The sequence below is a fragment of the Mangifera indica genome, chromosome 19 (assembly GCF_011075055.1).
Source record: "Mangifera indica cultivar Alphonso chromosome 19, CATAS_Mindica_2.1, whole genome shotgun sequence".
NCBI classification, from domain to species: Eukaryota; Viridiplantae; Streptophyta; class Magnoliopsida; order Sapindales; family Anacardiaceae; genus Mangifera; species Mangifera indica.
Genome location: NC_058155.1, coordinates 7,345,151 through 7,363,538, shown reverse-complemented (window position 1 = coordinate 7,363,538; position 18,388 = coordinate 7,345,151). Strand labels below are relative to the sequence as shown.

The window sequence follows — 18,388 nt, the reverse complement described above, 5'->3', positions numbered from 1 at the left end:
CTCCAAGCTCTCCTAAAGGTAATTGGAGTCTTCTAATAATAGGATATTCCCATTAATTATGAGAAATATTAAAAATAAAATAAAAGTCCTAATTTAAACAGGAAAGAACAATATAACAGCTGTGAAAGTCGTCCACAACCTGGAGGCTTCTAAAAAATATCATGCATCTGATCTGCCACAAAAATCACAGGGCTGGAAATGTTCTAGTGCAGATGCAGCAAATTCAAGCCCGATTTCGACCCTGATTAGATCAGTTCTAGAAAAGCCTAAAACATAAAAGTTGTAGAGCTCTTTCTTGGCTTTCCATAGCATCTTGAATCGTCTCATTTGGAGCTTGGATGAGAAAATTATGCCCAAAATACAGAGACACGTCAAGACTGTCCAGAAATCGTGAAATTAATTCCGTTTTGGCTCCAAATGCTACCTAAATCAATCATCTAGAGGTCGACCACCTCTGGACGACAATCATCATCCAAGAAGGACAATCGTCGTCCAGATCTGGAGGACGCTCTGTCATCTAGTGAAGGTTAACAAACGTCGTCCAAATCTAGACGACACTAGTTACTCTCCCTCCAGCCACGTCATCGTTGGTGGCCGAAGGGAAAGTGAAAAAAAAATTAGGGATTTAGGGGGGGTGAAAGTCACTTCAAAGTTCAGGGATGGGGGTAAAAGTTAATTTTTAAAATCGAAGGGGGGAATGCGATAAAATTATATAATTTGAATGTTAATAGTAAAATAACGATTTTACCCCTATATTTAATGGAAAACTTAACGGTAATTTAAAGATGAGTGGATGTTTGAGTTTTTCATCAGACGTACATATACTTTTGAGATAAGGCTAAAACTTAGGTGGGAAATAGTTATTTTCCTCCGTTAGAAAGTGACTATCAAAATTTATATTGATATTTGCAATTATCATTAAAGAACAATAATTATAATTTATACAATTAATTATAATTGCCATTAAAAACTTTTATCATAATTTATACTAGCGTTTAATAACCACAAAGACTGTTTTTTGGTCAATAATAGTTTTTTATATTATTTTTAATGATTATATATATATATATATATATATATATATATATATATATATATAACAATGAAGCTTTTGATTTAAACTTCAACTTTTTAATATAAATAACAAAAATTACACCATGACAAAATATACAAGATTTTGAGTTCCTCAAAAAATAAATTGTCTAATAAAAAATAGAAACAACACTACTGTCAAGCTTACTAAACTCTAACAATTGCTGAAATGTAGCTCCAAAAGATCAATCAATTCATGCTATGTAACTTGAAAAAAAAAAATAAAAAAGAGAAGAGAAAACTATAAGTGGATGATAAAAAAACTAAAACAAATCAATTCAAATTACTTAACCTAAAATGTAACAATTCATATGAGAATATTATAAATTAAGCAAGAAAATATACTAAATAAAAAGACAATGTTCAATATATCAAATATATTCAGCTGCAATTAAGCAACAAAAGGAGCAGGTTTACTAAACAAGTAATAAATGTAGAGGAGTAAATTGTCCGTTATGGGAAGAAGCAACATTCCTCCATCATACAAAAACAACAAAGAGCAGCCAAACGGCAATGCAAACCAAATTAGACAGTAGTTGATTAGAGACATCAAAACACCAAAACAGTCTATAGTTGGTGACAGAGGATAGGAATTCAGCTTATCAAGATGTACAAGATCCCTGTCCATGAAGGCAACCGAGTGTGAGAATTAGCATGCCCTTCATATGATGGTACGAGCCCTCCCTCAGTAAGGCGATGATCATAAAGCATAACCTGCGAAAAGAACAATTAAATTCCGCAGATGAAGGATACTTCACATAATTTATCCTATCCTATCAGTCTTGCTTAATTACACAGGTTAATAAAGCAAGATTCCTCAAGTATTTCACTTGCAGAACAAGCATTTAATAAACAAAACTCTGATGCATGAGATATACGTACAAATATTACACTTACAGAGAGGATGTAACCTTTAGTTCTATCAACGCTATAATTTTAATACAAAACAAACAAATCCATGACAAAGATAATATTTAACGATTCAAAGTTCAACAGACTATGAAGCTAATTGATAGGCCTTGTTCTTTTATGCTACAGCAGGAATCAATTTCAAGATTTTGCAAGACATTCGATAGCACTATCCGATGATTCTAATTAAATATTAATATGGATACATGCATTATTTTTCTTTTAAAAAAACAAAATTAGCAAGAAGAAGAAAACCTGATTGCATCAACAGTCAAGACTATCAAATATACTATCAATTGAATAACATACAAAAAGAATGCCTACCTTATTCTTGCGCTTGAAATCAAGAAACTTGTGAAAAAGAGTTCCCATTTGTTCGTCTATCATGCTCCCAGGTTGTGGTTTAGAACTTGTGCTTGAATCGTCCTCACTCATCCTTTATATGCATTGCTGTGTGGAAGAAATCAGAATCAGCAGAAGTAAAAATTTAGTAATCAAAGTTAGAACAGAAGAACTTGGAATCAAAGGACAAAACAAAATCTATTTGGGGAAACGATTTAAATAAAAACCTTAACAAGATTAAAACAAATGAGCATTTAGGGTTTCACCATTTAACAGTGAATCGGCAAACGAAACTTAGAGACTGTGAGAGAGAATGACGACCATTGGAACTGAAATCCATTTGAAAAGAGAGCACGATTTTCTTCCTTTCAATCTTTTTTTCTTTTGGCCGAATTATTGGATGCACAATGGGGACTTGAAGAAATCGAAAGACCAAAAATTAAGAAGATTAAAACAAATAAGCATCACTAGAGTAAGTTTCAATTGGAAAAGGCAGGGCCAAACCTCTGACGAGGGTGGTGCTGCTAGAGATGCCAGACGGAGATGTAAGAGAAGTGTAGGAGAGGCGAAAATGTTGCCAGAGATTATTAATTTTCTAAATTTGTAAGAGAAATAAATAATATTAATTGATTCTATTAATTACAATGGTCTACAAACCAAACAAGTATTTAAATTTTCATTATTTAATGTATATTGATTTAAGAATGTAATAAACTTTTGGTGGGAATAAACATGTAGGTAAATAATCATAACCTTGAGCTTAAACATATACATCACGTCTGGCATATAATTGTTAGAACCTTAACTTTTTAAAATGGTTTTAAATTCATATGAATTATTAAAGCAGATGATTAGTAATTGAAATACAATTGATTGTGTTATAAAATACTAAATATATGATATATTTTCTTGAACTTTGGCAATTTTTTGTACGATACATTAAATGTCTATTTAGTATTCCTGTAGGATTATTGGAATGTTTGTTCCATATACTTAACATACTTGTTTTATATGCTCGTAGAGTTTATGAAATATTCGTTCTGAATTTAATTATGCTTAGTTCTATAACTTGGACCAGGTCAGACCTTAGTTTTATACTGTAATAGACTTTCAAACCAAGTTGATTTATTAATTTTAATTAAAAAATAAAAATTTATAATATAATTATTAATTAAAATTTTATTAATTATGTAAACAGTAATAGACTATATTGAATCCATCAACCGACTCTGTGTCTAGACCCAAAATCTAATCCAAAAAGCTCATAAGCCGGATATGGTATGCTACAGTAACAGACTGGGGCTTCTGGTCTGAGCCAACTTCCCGTGCCTTGACGCCTCTAAGAGCAGCTATGGCTTTGCACACGCCTCCTTCCCAACTCATTTCGCTGGCGGAGATACTACTAATAGTTGCTACATCAGCAACCGCATACGCCTGTCCAAACGGTCATCACTTTTGTCACAGATATCTATCTCATTCTAGTCCAACAGTATTTTGCCAGCTCCGCCATTGTAACAGAGTCAGCTTTAATTTGTATAATTAGTTTGCTTTTGTACTGGTGCACATGCATCCGTAATTTTGGGTGTCTTTTCTGTGTCCTATGTTTTTTTTTTATCCTACGTGAAGATGTTTGTATAAAGTATGTAATGACGTCCTAAACTTGTAATATATGATATGACCATTAATAACAATCAGGATTATTTAGCTCTTATTGATACAGCAAACAAATTGACTAATCAAAAACAAAATGACTGAGAAAAGTGGTGTACAGTTTTGAAGTTATCCTTCTGAAGTTAAGGACAGGAAACACGACACTTTTTTTTTTTTTTTTGACAAGCCAGAGGAAGAGAGATGTTTGGTTATGTATTTTCTTAATTCATTAACAGGTTCCTTCGAAATTCTGCAGAATCATGTCGTGAAGGATGGGAATGAAGAGCAACTCAAGGAGGGGCAGAGGTAGCGAAAAAAGGCTTAAAATTGAAAGGGGAAGATACTTTTTAAAACTAATTAACTAGCGCAAAATTGTTGACCTCTTATTCTTTTTCTGATAAAGTGAGGGACTTTGTAAAAATAATGAGTTAAATGCATTGACCTTACAAAATTTCATTTTCCCAATTAGGCAGAAGAATCCTTGTAGAATTTCAATTTAGCAATCTTTAGTCTAATTACTTGAAACTGTTATCAAAAATTAGAACAAAATTATTTCCAAAGAGAAGTATTACATGTTAAATAAAATATATTTTTTCATTTGACCTGATTCTGATTTAATATAATTACAATTTAGTTTATATTATTTTTTTTATTTTGTAGTATTATGATTTCTTTTAATATTATATTGTAATACTATAAATTGTACAACTTTTAATTAAGAATATTAATTCATTTGATAACCGAATTCATAATTCTTTATGGTATTGGAGTGGTTAATATTCACATATACTTTTCAGTTTTAAAAATTGACTTTTTCCCCCTTAATCTCATATTTTTCAAAGTTTTGAAAATTGATTTTCCCTCCCCTACTCTAAAGGTTCAAACTTTTTAGGTCGGTTTTTTATAACTGCTCCCCCAAACTTTTGCAACATTTCCTTTCACCCCGACATTTGCAAATCTCTTTCCAACATCTTTCCGACGAGTTTATTCCTTCGTCTTTGACAGATCTTCCAGTTTGAGACCAAGCCAACATCCATTCCCCCTTGTTTTTCCAACGGCTCCTCTTTCTTTAGACGTAATCACACAACCTCTTCCTTCGTCTCTGACAATTATCCATCCAAGATTGAGCCGCCCTTCTTCTCATTTCTTTGCCTGTGTCAGACTCTCCCTTTGTTGTATTTTGTTGCGTCCATTCTTTGCCCAAATTGCAACATTGCGTGATCACAGAATTGCACATTTCCCTTGCTGCGCTTTCTTCAACGACCACCATATTAACTCCAGATTGTTGGATAGATCAAACTCTGATTGTTCATAAGCTCTAACAAACAGTAGCCAAGGGTAACACCTACGTCGTTGGAGGCGATGTGACCTCTAACCCAAACTGGTGCAGTACTCAGACTACACATCCAGCAGCAAGGGGAGGCCCATGCCACAGATTTATGACTCGACTATTGAGAAGTAGGAGAAGTCATCAATTGGGCTTGACTTTGTGCTGCATGCAGATTCATCAATTTATATATGGACAAAATAGAAATACAAGATTTGAATTGGCAAGTCCAATGTATCTAGAGATTCTTGAGTAGTTTATTAGATACATAAAATGCAGCTGAAGTGGTCAAGTCATATTCTTTGTTCAGTTTTTCAATGGTACAGTCACTCTCATTATAGGGTTATGATTTCGCCATTCATTGAATTGTCGGCCATACGGTGACCTACTGGCCACTACTATCGCCACTATAAATCCACATAAGCTATGCATCATTCAACAGTCAAGGCAGAATGCCTAGCCATTTCTTTTCAGCTATATTTCTGCCCAGTCGGGCTATCAATATTATTTGTTTCGTTCATGTAAAATTTCAACAGGCAAAGTATTTTCTGTTGTTGTTATTATTTTAAAAGAAACATGTTTTTTGCCCCCAGGGTTAAGCATGTTGAATCCCTAAGTTAAGGGTTTGATTTCAAGGATTGATAATACTATATTAAGATTAAAGTTTTAATTTATTTAATATAATAGGTGTGAAACCAATCATTAAACTTAATATTTTATTTTCAGGATTCGCTTGAATGAGATTTCTTGTCATAAAAAAAAAAGTCTAATGTAATAGGGGTGTTTGGATTGGTTTTGTTTATAAAATGGTTTAATTTATGTTGATAAATTAAAAAATAAAAAATTTACATTTTGGATTGCAGTTTGAACAATTTTTAAATTGAATCAAACTGTAAACCGTATTTAAATATATATATATATATATATATATATATATAAAATTATATTTGACATAATTTTTCAATAAACAATTAAATGTACTATTTATTTTTTAATTAATTTTGTCATTTTCTTTATATGATTAATGTATACGTATTTCATATTTATTTTACATATTTTATAAAACTATAATTCAATTATTAATGGGTAAACATAATATATTTAGAGTAAATAATTTTTAATAAGTTTAAACTGTATTTTTTTTGTTTAATTTAAAATATAAAATATTTTGATTTTAAGTTTAATTTGAAGATACTTTTAAACTGTATCAAACCAAATAATTCACACCCATATGATGTAATGATGCATTAGACCAGGTCCAATTTAAATTTCTAAATTTATAATTTCCTGGCTTTAATTTTTAAAAGGATGTTGGAATCAATAGGATGCTGGAATGGGCTTTAACAGGTTCAATTAGTCCAAGCCTCTATTAGTAGTGGACCTAATAGTACCCACAAGCCCCACTTTGTATAGCATAAAGTTTATGGGACATCAGTAAAAGGTGAAAAGCAAGGGCCGTAATTCCACAAACCTAACCTAACCATTGCACAACGGATTCTTTCCCAGCACCCCATTTCAAAAATCTGATAAAGGAAGCAAATCCCAATCTTTCCTTTCCAGGTTTTTTTAAAACACAAGCACCAACGCTATTCTTATTTGCCTCTCCATCTCAAATTAATTTCAACAATGGGTTGTTGCTTCGGTAAATTCAGTCTTGGGAAATCAAAATTTTCCATAGAAGAATCAACCCATGTTGAAGACAAGCTTGTCATGTCACAAGCTTCCGAAATTCCAGCTCCAATTCCTCTCTCAAACAAAATTTTCCCGTCCCCTCCTTCAACCCCAGTTGTGCCTCTTCTGTTTCTTCCTTTACTTGCAGCACAGGCAACACCACTGAATCATGCTCGTCAATCTCAACTGCATCTTCCGTTTTGAGCTCCAAAGATAGATCTTTCTCCATTGAGTTTCTTTGGGCTTGTGTCAAGGAGAATCCACATGTAGATCGCATTAATTCCATCAAGGAAGCTGCTCTTTCTTTAGCAACCTCTAAAGTTGAAGCTCAGATGTTTGGCTCGCCTGCTAAGTCATTTGTGGCTCCAACACTGATCAACCACTCAATCCCACAAAGGATTAATGGTTCTAAACCACAGAAGATAGTCCCGCTATCAGAGCGTAAACCAATTACGCTTGTCCTGCGTCACCAGCTACTTTAACTCGACAAAAGGGCTTTTGTATGGAGCCTGAGAGGCAGAACTCTTCGTATTCTTTGCTAAGTAGACCCTTGAGATCACCATCTCCCGGTAGGAGATTTAGTACTGGTGATAGTAACAAGGGATTATTAACAAATACCCATATAGAAAGTTGTTCAAAGAGAATAGTTGGTGCTAAGCTAAATGGAATAAATTCAGTTTCTTCTTCGCTAAGAAGAGAAAATTTTAGGCCTGCAAGTCCAAGCAACAACAATTCAATGGGATTGCGGGTTTGTATGAGGAATAGAGAAACATGCACTTATAGAATTGGTTCTAAACTTGATGAAGTTGCAACCAAAGAAGCAGTTGCTGAGCCGGGGAGTGAGTGCTTTCCCACGGAGGACATTAATAATCCTCTTATCTCCCTGGATTGTTTTATTTTTCTGTAGAAATTAAGATTGTGTGTGCATGCATGTTTAATTTTGCTCATATTGTCCATAGGATTCTTGGTTTTTCAATCTTTCTATTCATGTATATTTTTCAAAAGCATAGATAAATTGAGATCAAATTCTGATTGATTTGTAGTTGATTTGGTTATATTCCTCGTGCCTTCTGTATTGAGGGCATGTTATAATGTTTGCTGGTTTGAGAAACTTTTCGTGGCAGAAGACTAAATTCAATTCAGTAACTGATGTTATTATGTTAGATTTGGTTGATGATTCTAGTCATATTCATTTCAATTTTACTATCAGACACGCATTTCACAAACCATGCATCTCAATTCATTGGGCCTTTCCATACAATCAAATAGAAAGCCGTAGGGACGTCATATTCTAGGAGCCTAGCTAGACGATGCAATTGAACAAATACTCCTCTATCTGATGCAGGTCGAGGGCTCCTTCTCTCCCTTCTTCAAACTCTGATTTGTATTTTTCATAGAGAAATCTCTTATTAAGGATAACACAAGATCAATTTTGTATCTTATCTAAAGGATTTTTTTTCCTCTTTGTGGAAGAAACAATTTCACTCTTTCATTAGTATATCGATTACAATTTTTGTTTGTGACAATCCAATTAAAACGTCTTTTACTACTAAAAATTTTCAACAAAGTCTAGAATAAGTGATCCCGTGTGTGTGTGTATATATATATATATATATATATATATATATATATATATATATATATATATATATATATATATATATATTTCTCTTCTTCCGGCAATATTACTCCAATATGTTCTGAAATTAATTAACCAAGTGGAATAAAGAATGGCTAAACTAAAAGGATAAAAGACAAGCCTCAAACGTTAAATGCAATAAATATCAGTGTCAACACATACATAAAAGGACAAATTTTCTTGCCCAAGGCACTTTGGCCCAACCTCTTCAATTGTCCAAAATAAAGAACATATTGGGCCAAAGAAAAACTTCCTAAAATGACTGAATTCATAAAATACCATACGTATTGAAACTAAGTTTAAAAATTTGCATGCAGAATTCTTTGACATATTGCTTGACTTTAGACATGGTCTACAAAGAAACAGCAAATCAAAATGCAATCGTTTTCTAGTGGATAAAAGAACTCCTTCGTTAGTTTTTTAAGAATTACGTATTGTATCATGTACGAAAAACATAATTTTTTATATTTTATATTAAATATTATATAATATAATTTTTAAAAATAAAATAATAAAAAAATTATTTTTAAATAAGATATCATCATTTTATAAAATATTACAAATATTTTTAAAAATAAAATCTAAATTAAATAATTTTAAATTAAATAACAATAATACTAAATTATATTATAATACAATATTTATAAACTTAAAAAAAAAAAATGTGTTCGTTCTATACTATTAATTTAACAACATGGTTAAATATTCTTGACCATGAACCAGGATCAAGCTAAGTACATTTTATTTAATTGCTTCGCTGATCCTAAGAATGCAAAACTTGGATATGTGAAACACCATAATATCAATATTATCAAAAAAAAAAAAGTTCATTAAAAACGTACACTGCAATTCAAAGCACTGAAACAAGTACTCGTCGAGCTAGTAGAAATCAAATCTTCATAAGATATTGAATTTTTTCTCCTAAAATTAGTTCACTTATATATTTATATATATATATTTTTTATAATTTAAATATTTTTATCATTTTATGTATTTAAATATTTAAATTATTCTTATTTTCAATTTTATAAATATTCATATTTATAATTTTAGATGAAATATAATTTATTATTGATTAATATTATAATTTCATATTATTATATTATTTAATATTGTTATAATTTAGTTGAAAAATTGATGGGTAAAATTGAAAACGAGTTAACAAAGATTCAAGTTTGGATTAAAAAATACATGAAGAATGGGTTGACGTTTATGCTAATGTCAAGACTAAACATTAATGTCAATCCATTTTTTGTGTATTTTTTGATCCAGATATGAATCTTCGTTAACTCATTCTCAATTTTAACCATCAATACCTCAATTATATTATAACAATATTAGACAATATAACAATATAAAATTACAATATTAAATAATAACGAATTATATTTCATATGAAATCATAAACATGAATTTTTATAATATTGAATATAAGAACAATTTAAATATTTTAGCACATAAAATAATAAAAATATTTAAATTATAAAAAATATGGTATAACTGTATTGGTGAACCAGTTTTTGGCAAAAAATCCAATTACCCAATCATCAGTCACAAAACAACCATCTTCCGTCACGGACATTCTAAATCACATGGTTCCTCATGCTATCATATCCACCACTCATACTTTTACTTACCCCAAAACTTACAGCATCAGGCTCAGATGATTCTGCAAGCAAGTAGTCTGTTTCTTCTGAATTCGACTTGTCGTTAACCCATGGATGCTTCACCATTATTCTCAGCCCCTCAAGTTCCATAGCTACTTCCTTCATTGTGGGTCTCTCCTCCCCTTTTACTCTCACACACCGTCGTGCAAGGGTGGCTACTTCCTTAAGCTGCTCAGGATTTGCCTCCTTTGATACACCATCATCAACAACTTCTGCCAAGCGGTGTTCTTTCAGAGCAGAAACGAAATACATACCTAAATTTCTCTCCTCCTCCGGCCTGTCAAAGGAAACTGCCTTCTTGCCTGTCAGTAGTTCAATAAGCACTACTCCAAAGCTGTAGACATCGCTTTTCTCAGTTAACTGGCTCGTATGCAAGTATTCAGGATCTAAGTATCCAAGTGTGCCTTGTACTATTGTACATAATCCATCTTGACCCAGCGGAACCAACCTGGAAGCACCAAAATCGGCCACTTTTGCAGTGTAATGATCGTCTAATAGAATATTTGTGGACTTGATATCTCTATGGATGATTGGTGTTGAAGCTGAAGAGTGCAAATACGACAGCACTCCAGCAGATTCTGCTGCTATTCTCAAACGGGTTTCCCATGGAAGTGCTGAAACTTTACTTTTGGTATGGATGTGATCAAAGAGGGTTCCATTGGTGATATATTCATAAACAAGCAATGGAACCTCTGTCTCCAAGCAGCAACCTTGAAGCTTTACCACGTTCCTGTGGTTGATTTGGGAGAGCACAATTACCTCGTTGATAAATTGCTCAATTTGGCTTTGATCCACCACTTTAGACCTTTTTATGGCAGCAATTTTCCCATTTGATAAAATTCCTTTATAAACTGTACCATATCCCCCACGGCCAAGAATTCTGCTTTCACTATAGTTGTCAGTGGCCTTCTCAAGCTCCTCAGCTGTAAAGATTTTTGCCGTTTCTCTGGTGGACCCTTCTCGCCCTGATAATTGTTGTTGTAAAAGAAAACCTCCATTTTGGCGGAAGAACTTCTCTCTGAGTTTGATGAGCTTCCATTTATTGAATCCACAGTACAACCAAGTGCCGCCCATTAGCAATCCTGTAAGGCATACGCTGATCCCTACATGGCATATTATACAAGGAATTCAATATAACCAGTTACTTAACAAAAAAACTCAACAAAATTGCATCTATAAACAAAGAGTACGTATAATATGCTTACCAACAGTGAGCTGAATTACAAGGGATCGATCAGCACTACAACCCTCTCCATCTTTTCTTCCATCCCCATGGTGCCCCTTGGGGCACAAGCATGTGTAGCTTCCTTCTCTGTTTTTACATTTTCTTTCACAGTTATGGAGACTAGAGTCCTGGCATTCATCTATATCTGCATATGAAATAAACAATCACAGGCAAATCCCCAGTAATACACTTAAAAATGAACCAAATTTGAATGCGATGAAATTAAGTACCTTGGCAACCATTAGAGAGGTATGGGTTTCCTTGGTAACCCTCCAGGCACTTGCAACGATATCCAGATCCATTTTCAGAATCAACACAATCACTGTTTTCCTGGCATGCATAACGGCTCATGTCTCTTTTAACTTGTTGACAGGTTTTATTTCCGATTGACCAATCAAGAACCAGAGGAAGAAAGATCACATTACTTAGATCCTTAAGATAAGTTGATGAAAAATTGAACTGATTGGCTTCAACAATGAAAGCATAGCTGCAGGGATTAAAGTCCCACACTCTGATATGATTATAGTAGCTACCCACAGTTAATAGAACATAGTCCATACCTTTAGGAATGGACGTTTGGCAACATCCAACGCCAGAGCAGGAGCCATTAGATACATAGTCAATACTATCACAAACCGATAGGCAACCCACCATGAAAGTTTTGTTTCCCTGGGAACCGTTAACATATGCTTCTGTATCGCAACCAACAGCAGTAAACTTGTTATCAGTATCAGAGATGGTGAAATTTGGCAGCCTGAGCGATGGTCGGTTATCTGCAATGGGGGCGCCACGTTCGTCGTAACAACTGTGGGCTATATATTGCAAGATGTGCAGCTTCCCTCCGAGAGTTATGTCGGTGACCTCTACATTACCATGCATCAGAAATGCTTTTGGAGGATCTAAGGTGTCGTTGCAAGTTATGAGGAATTCTGGGTCGTAGTAACATTTATCTGTTGTACCGAACGGATATGGGATGCTGACATTGCCGCATTTATCTTGGCAGCCAGGTTTGGCTATTGGATGGGCTTGTTCTGCTGCAGCAGCTGCTAACACAACCCAGAAAAGTGTGAGTTGTAAAAGCAACCCTTGAATTGCCATGGCTTAAGCTTCTCCTATCGTGGGGTTAATTTATAATTTCGATGGATGAATTTAACGGAGAAGACTTCCTGGATGTTAGTTTTCATAATGCTCATAGAAAATAACAATTTGTACTTTTCTGTCAATTGATTTTCCATAGTCTAGGGGGAATGGTAGGCTAAGGGCTCGGTATTTTTCATAGAAGGGTATTACTCACAAGTTATCTTGATTTGATAATTTTTTAAATTAAACCAAATATTTTGTTTTGAAAGAATTATAAATTAAAATCGAACCACTTTAAATATTAAATGATTTAAACTTAATAAAAAATACTAATTATATTAATTGTGTTAAGTTAATTAATTTTTTTTTTTTTTTTTTACATATCCTTTTCTTTTGGTTTATCATGGAATAAAAGTTCAATTCTTAATTTTTGTGAACATGGCATCAGGATTATATTGTAAGAAATACTTTTAAATATGCACAGTGGAATAATAGAAAAGTCCAAGTCATTTACCGACCATTAAAAAAAGGAGCAATGCTATATATACTATTTTTGATATATAATTTATGTATATAGTGATGTATCATCATGTAATTAAGTGATTTTAAAATATATATTATCATATGATAAAGAAATATCTAATCATATGATAATATTTTATCTGTATATATAAATTATATATCAAAAAATAGATATACATAGTATTATTGTAAAAAAAGTCCAAGCCAATGTAACGTTAATAGGGATACATCGCCATGAGATTTCACGTGTAGCTCCTGAGCCGCGCATACATTGGGACCCATTTGTACGGACATTTAAGCTACAAAATTTGGTTGTTGGTGTTATCAAATTGTATTTATTGTTATAAAATTTAATTGAAATAATTTAGGGCTACAATTGAGAGATGTAAAATTTGTGTAACTGGAATTCTATGATAATATAAAAAGAAATGGAAGTTGAAATTGAGAGGCTGAAAATGCTTTTATTAACTTAGAGGAAATTGAGAGGTAAATGTTCAAAGTGAAGGGTTACAATTAGGGATGGTAATTTCAGTCCAATTTTAGGGATTTCAATCTTAACGGAGAGGAGATTCCCTAATAGAAATGGAGAAAGAGACGAAGACGGAGATGAAAAAAATCTTCGCAATCGGGGATGGGCTAGGGATGGGGATACATGTGTCCGCTCCCGCCTTGCCCCTTTCCCTCCCCGCCCCCATCTCTATCCATTTATATTAATATATTTATTTAAAATACTAATATATTTTTTATAGTTTTAAAATATTTATATTTTTTAAATTTATTTAGGTTTTTGTTGTACATATTAAAATAGTTAATATATTATATTTGTGATATTTGAAATAGTAGATTAATTTTAATTTTATTTAATTATATTATTTAATATATTTATATTATGTTTAGAAGGTAAAAAAAAGAATTTTTTTTTTTGTGAGTACAGAGAGAGAATTTTTCTCTGTAAGGATGAAGAGAAAATGGGGAGAAGATTTTTTTTTGTGAAAAGAGGATGAAAAGTCATTTTCATCTTTGTAATAGAGATAGGCCAAGAGATAGAGATTGATATCTCCTATAAAAATAAGAATAAAGATTGAGAGCCTCTCTCCATCCCTTCCCATTGTTATCCCTGGTTACAACCAAATGAAAGGGGAGAATAGTCTTTATATAGAAAATTCTTCTGCCAAACAATTAATATTGCCTCCCAAAGTCCACGTGTCTCCTGCCAGCCTCCATGTTCATTGAATGCTTTCCCACCAATTTTTCCAAATTGTCTCTCACGTGGTGGAAAAATCCATCATAGGTACAACATTAGTGATATATATTTTCAGTTTTAAATTAGAGTCATAACTTTAATTTAACTTAAATTAGAATTATATTAAAATATTTTAATTTTAATATAATTTAGATAATATTCAGATTAATCTAACCATTTAAATTCAATTAAAATTATCAATTATTTTCATTTTTCTAAATATTTTTAGTATTTCAATTTTTTTTTTTAAATTACACAAGTCTATTATCATTGAAACACACAACATAATACAAATGACCCAAAATTTTACATATTACGATAATTAAAACATGTCACTTTATAAAAATAAAATACTAATTTTAAATAAAAATCAAGAATAATTAGAGTAAATATAACTATATGGAGACACAACTATATAAAATATATAAAAATTTTAACTATTGTTGATACTTATTCTTTAAAATTTTTTTAATCCGCTCCTAACAAATTTTATTATAGTAATATTTTTCTAAATATTTAAATTAGTAGGGATTGGGTTCGTATCAATTCAAATACAATCTAATTTAGTTTCGAATTGTGTTATATTGACCCAAATTAAATTATGTAAAAAATTAAAAAAAAATATCTTAGCCCAAAAATCTACCATGTCATATTGAAAACTTTAGCTAGTAGAATTCATTTTGCCTCTCCTTTCTAGGGCTAGATTTGAGCCAAGCTTGGCTCGGTTCAAATATAATTGGCTCGAGTTCGAGTTCAAGTTCAGCTAAGACCGGCTCGAATTCGGTTTGAATTTAATTCAACTATTTTTTCGTTATCAAAATGATATCGTTTTACGTTATCAAAACGATATCGTTAATACATATTGATCAAAACGACGTCGTTTTGTATCAAAAATTTTAATTAGAAAATTTGAAGAGTAGCTCGAGCTAGGGTAAGACCAGCTCGTTTCAAGCTGGCTTGACTCGAATCCAACCATACTTCTTTCCTATGTGGACGATAAAAAAAAAAATGAAATTTTCTTGTTGATTGAGATTTGAACATATTATATACAAGTAATACTACATGCATTCAGTTTTGAATATTTAGATCATATGTCATAATTTGATTGAGTATTATTTTATCTTTAATTCAATATTGTCTAATTAAATAATAATATATTAATTAGATTCTGAATTAGATACTCAAAAGTGTATGCTAGTTTATTATCCAATTTAGTTTTGAATTGTCTTATATTGACCGAAATTAAATTTTGTAAAAAATTAAAAAAAAAATCTTAGCCCAAAAATTTGACATGTCATATTAAAAATTTTAGCTAATAGAATTCATTTTGCCCCTCCCTTTCCTTTGTGAACGATAAAAAAAAATGAAATTTTCTTGTTGATTGAGATTTGTACATATTATATATGAGTACTACTATGTGTATTTAATTTTGAATATTTAGATGATATATCATAATTTGATTTAGTATTATTTTATTTTTAATTCAATAACATTTAATTAAATAATAATATATTATCTGGATATTGAATTAGGTACTCAAAAGTGTGTACTAGTTTTATTATATATATAAAATAAAACTATATGTACCTATTTTTAATATACAAATAATATGTATTATGTGATTAGATAATTTTAAATTAAAGATAAAATAACACTCAATTATATGATGACATATTATCTATATATATAAAATATATACAAAAAAATAAATACATATAACATTATTATATAAAATTATCTTATAGATATTATATTTATTAGAGGGGATTTATGTAACCTTGAAATTATGTAAGTCATTATTTATGTTATTTTTTTAAAATTATTGAGGATTTATTATATAACATAAAATACTAAATTATATTAAACAATGTTTGATTTAATGTTGTAATATTTTACAGTGAAATTATATATATAATTAATATGTATAAATAATATATTATTATGTGATTAAATATTATTTTATTTTTAATATAAAATTATATAATTATATACTAATGTCTTATTTTTTATGCCCAAAGTTGACTTTCCATAATTAAAAATTTGATAAAACATGTTACAGGGTTATGTATTTTCTTACTCCGTTGACGGGGTTGCCTATTTGAAATTCTACAGAATCGTGTTATGAAGGATGCGAATGAAGAGCAGCTCTATGAAGGGGGCAGAGCAACCATAAAATGCTTAAAATTGAAAGGGGAAGAGAAGCCTACCAATACAACGAAGAGAATGATTTATTTTCCACGCTATTAAGTCATCCCGGATAATGAGCAACCCCGCATGCACGCTCAAGAAAAATGAATGGTAATCACAAGTATTCATTGACCATACAAAATTTCATTTGCCCAATCAAACAGGAGAATCTTTATTTGGTTTGATAAATATTTTATTATCAAAATTAAAAAATTATCTTAAAAATAGATTATTTTAAAGATTACTTTATATAAATTATTATAATATTTAATAAAATTTAATAAAACTACGTATGTATAAATAATTATTGTATTTAGTTAATGGTAATAAAAAAATATTAGTATATTATTTTATTTAAACACCTTTAATTATAATTATTTTAAAATATTATTTTATATTATTTGTTATATTAATTAAAAATAAGATTATTTTTATGTTAAAAAATTAATAAATAAGAATATAATTATAATAAAATAAAAATTACTTTAATAGTCTTTTAATACCTAAAATAAAAATGATAATCAGATTATCTTTTATATTTTTTATTATATTATTGTTAATAATAAAATATTATTAAAATTTTTTATTATTTATAGATTAAATAAAATAATATAAATGGTACATCTTTAGCCTTTCATAGTTTAATGTCTTCTAAGCAAACGCCCGTCATGGTTTTACAATTTATCAATCTTTAGCCTCATTATTACTAGATACTGTCATCAGTAGTATAAATTTTTTGAAATAAGCGTTACAGAAAATGAATTGTTATCCAAATGAGAAGTTGCCTAGCAATTTAAACAGTGCCTCGCCGACGGCAAAATAAGAAATGGTCCATCTTTCATTAAATGGAAGGGCACAGATCAACCCGGTCTCCAAGTAGAGGTCCCGCAACATCTTTCCAACTATTTACTTCACGCGGAGTGGAAAGAAAGGAGTACAGTCAAGTCTTTGATCTTTAAGATTCTCCGTAATTGTCCCATCAATAAATTTATACTCATTCTATGAATGGAATGTCCGTTTCATATGCTGTAGAGCCTGTAGGATTCCTGGAATATCCGTTCCATATACCGCATAGTTTATGGAATGCTCATTCTATGAATGAAATGTTTGATGCATATGTTTGTAGAGTTGATGGAATGCTTGTCTTGAATTTAATTATGCCGGTTTCTTTAATTTGGAACACCTATTCTTAGTTTAATTATTAACTGTGAAGCTTTAAATATTAATTATTTTCGTAGTTCTTTTGCCTTTTATTCCAACTTAAACATAAGATCGGACTAATTTTAGGATTTCAAGCTAATATTAAATTCAACATTTTATATTTGAAAAGAAAATATTTTAATTCTTAACTTGGAATCATGAGTACCATTAACAACATTCAGGATTATTTAGTTTTTATTTATACAACAAACAAAATGACTAAGAAAAGTAATGCATACAGTTTTGGAGTTATCCTAGCTAGCTTTTGGAGCTAGTGTAATGACAGGAAACAAGGAACTTTTGTTTGATAAGACAGAGGAGCAGAGAAGCTTGGTTATGCATTTTATTACTCCATTGTGCAGAGAAGGGTGGTTATGTATTTTCTTACTCCATGGACAGGTTCCTTATTTGAAATTCTGCAGAATCATGTCGTGAAGGATGGAAATGAAGAGCAGCTCAAGGAAGGGGGCTGAACTACCAAAAATGTGCTTAAAATTGAAAGGGGAAGAGAGGCCTACCAATACAGCTTGCAAATGAGAAGTCGTTTTGCCTGTTGGCAACCCCGCAAGCTCAAGAAAATTGAATTGTAAGCGTAGCCGACCACAAAATCAAAAGTGCTCAATGACCATACATT

At 31.1% G+C, this 18,388-nt stretch overlaps 1 long non-coding RNA gene and 2 pseudogenes across 2 annotated transcripts; 1 reads left to right on the top strand and 2 right to left on the bottom strand.

Moving 5' to 3' along the window:
• Positions 1–1,437: 1,437 nt before the first annotated feature.
• Positions 1,438–2,934, bottom strand: LOC123203752. 2 transcript variants are annotated; one of them, XR_006499360.1, is made up of 3 exons: positions 2,848–2,934; positions 2,326–2,451; positions 1,438–1,806 (listed from the first exon to the last, which is right to left on the bottom strand). It is a non-coding gene; the product is annotated as an uncharacterized LOC123203752 (long non-coding RNA). The 2 variants fall into 2 exon arrangements; XR_006499359.1 differs by lacking the exon at positions 2,848–2,934 and adding an exon at positions 2,610–2,830.
• A 3,984-nt stretch (positions 2,935–6,918) lies between these two features.
• Positions 6,919–8,023, top strand: LOC123203751 (annotated as a pseudogene).
• A 2,064-nt stretch (positions 8,024–10,087) lies between these two features.
• LOC123203750 lies at positions 10,088–12,681 on the bottom strand (annotated as a pseudogene).
• Positions 12,682–18,388: the final 5,707 nt, after the last annotated feature.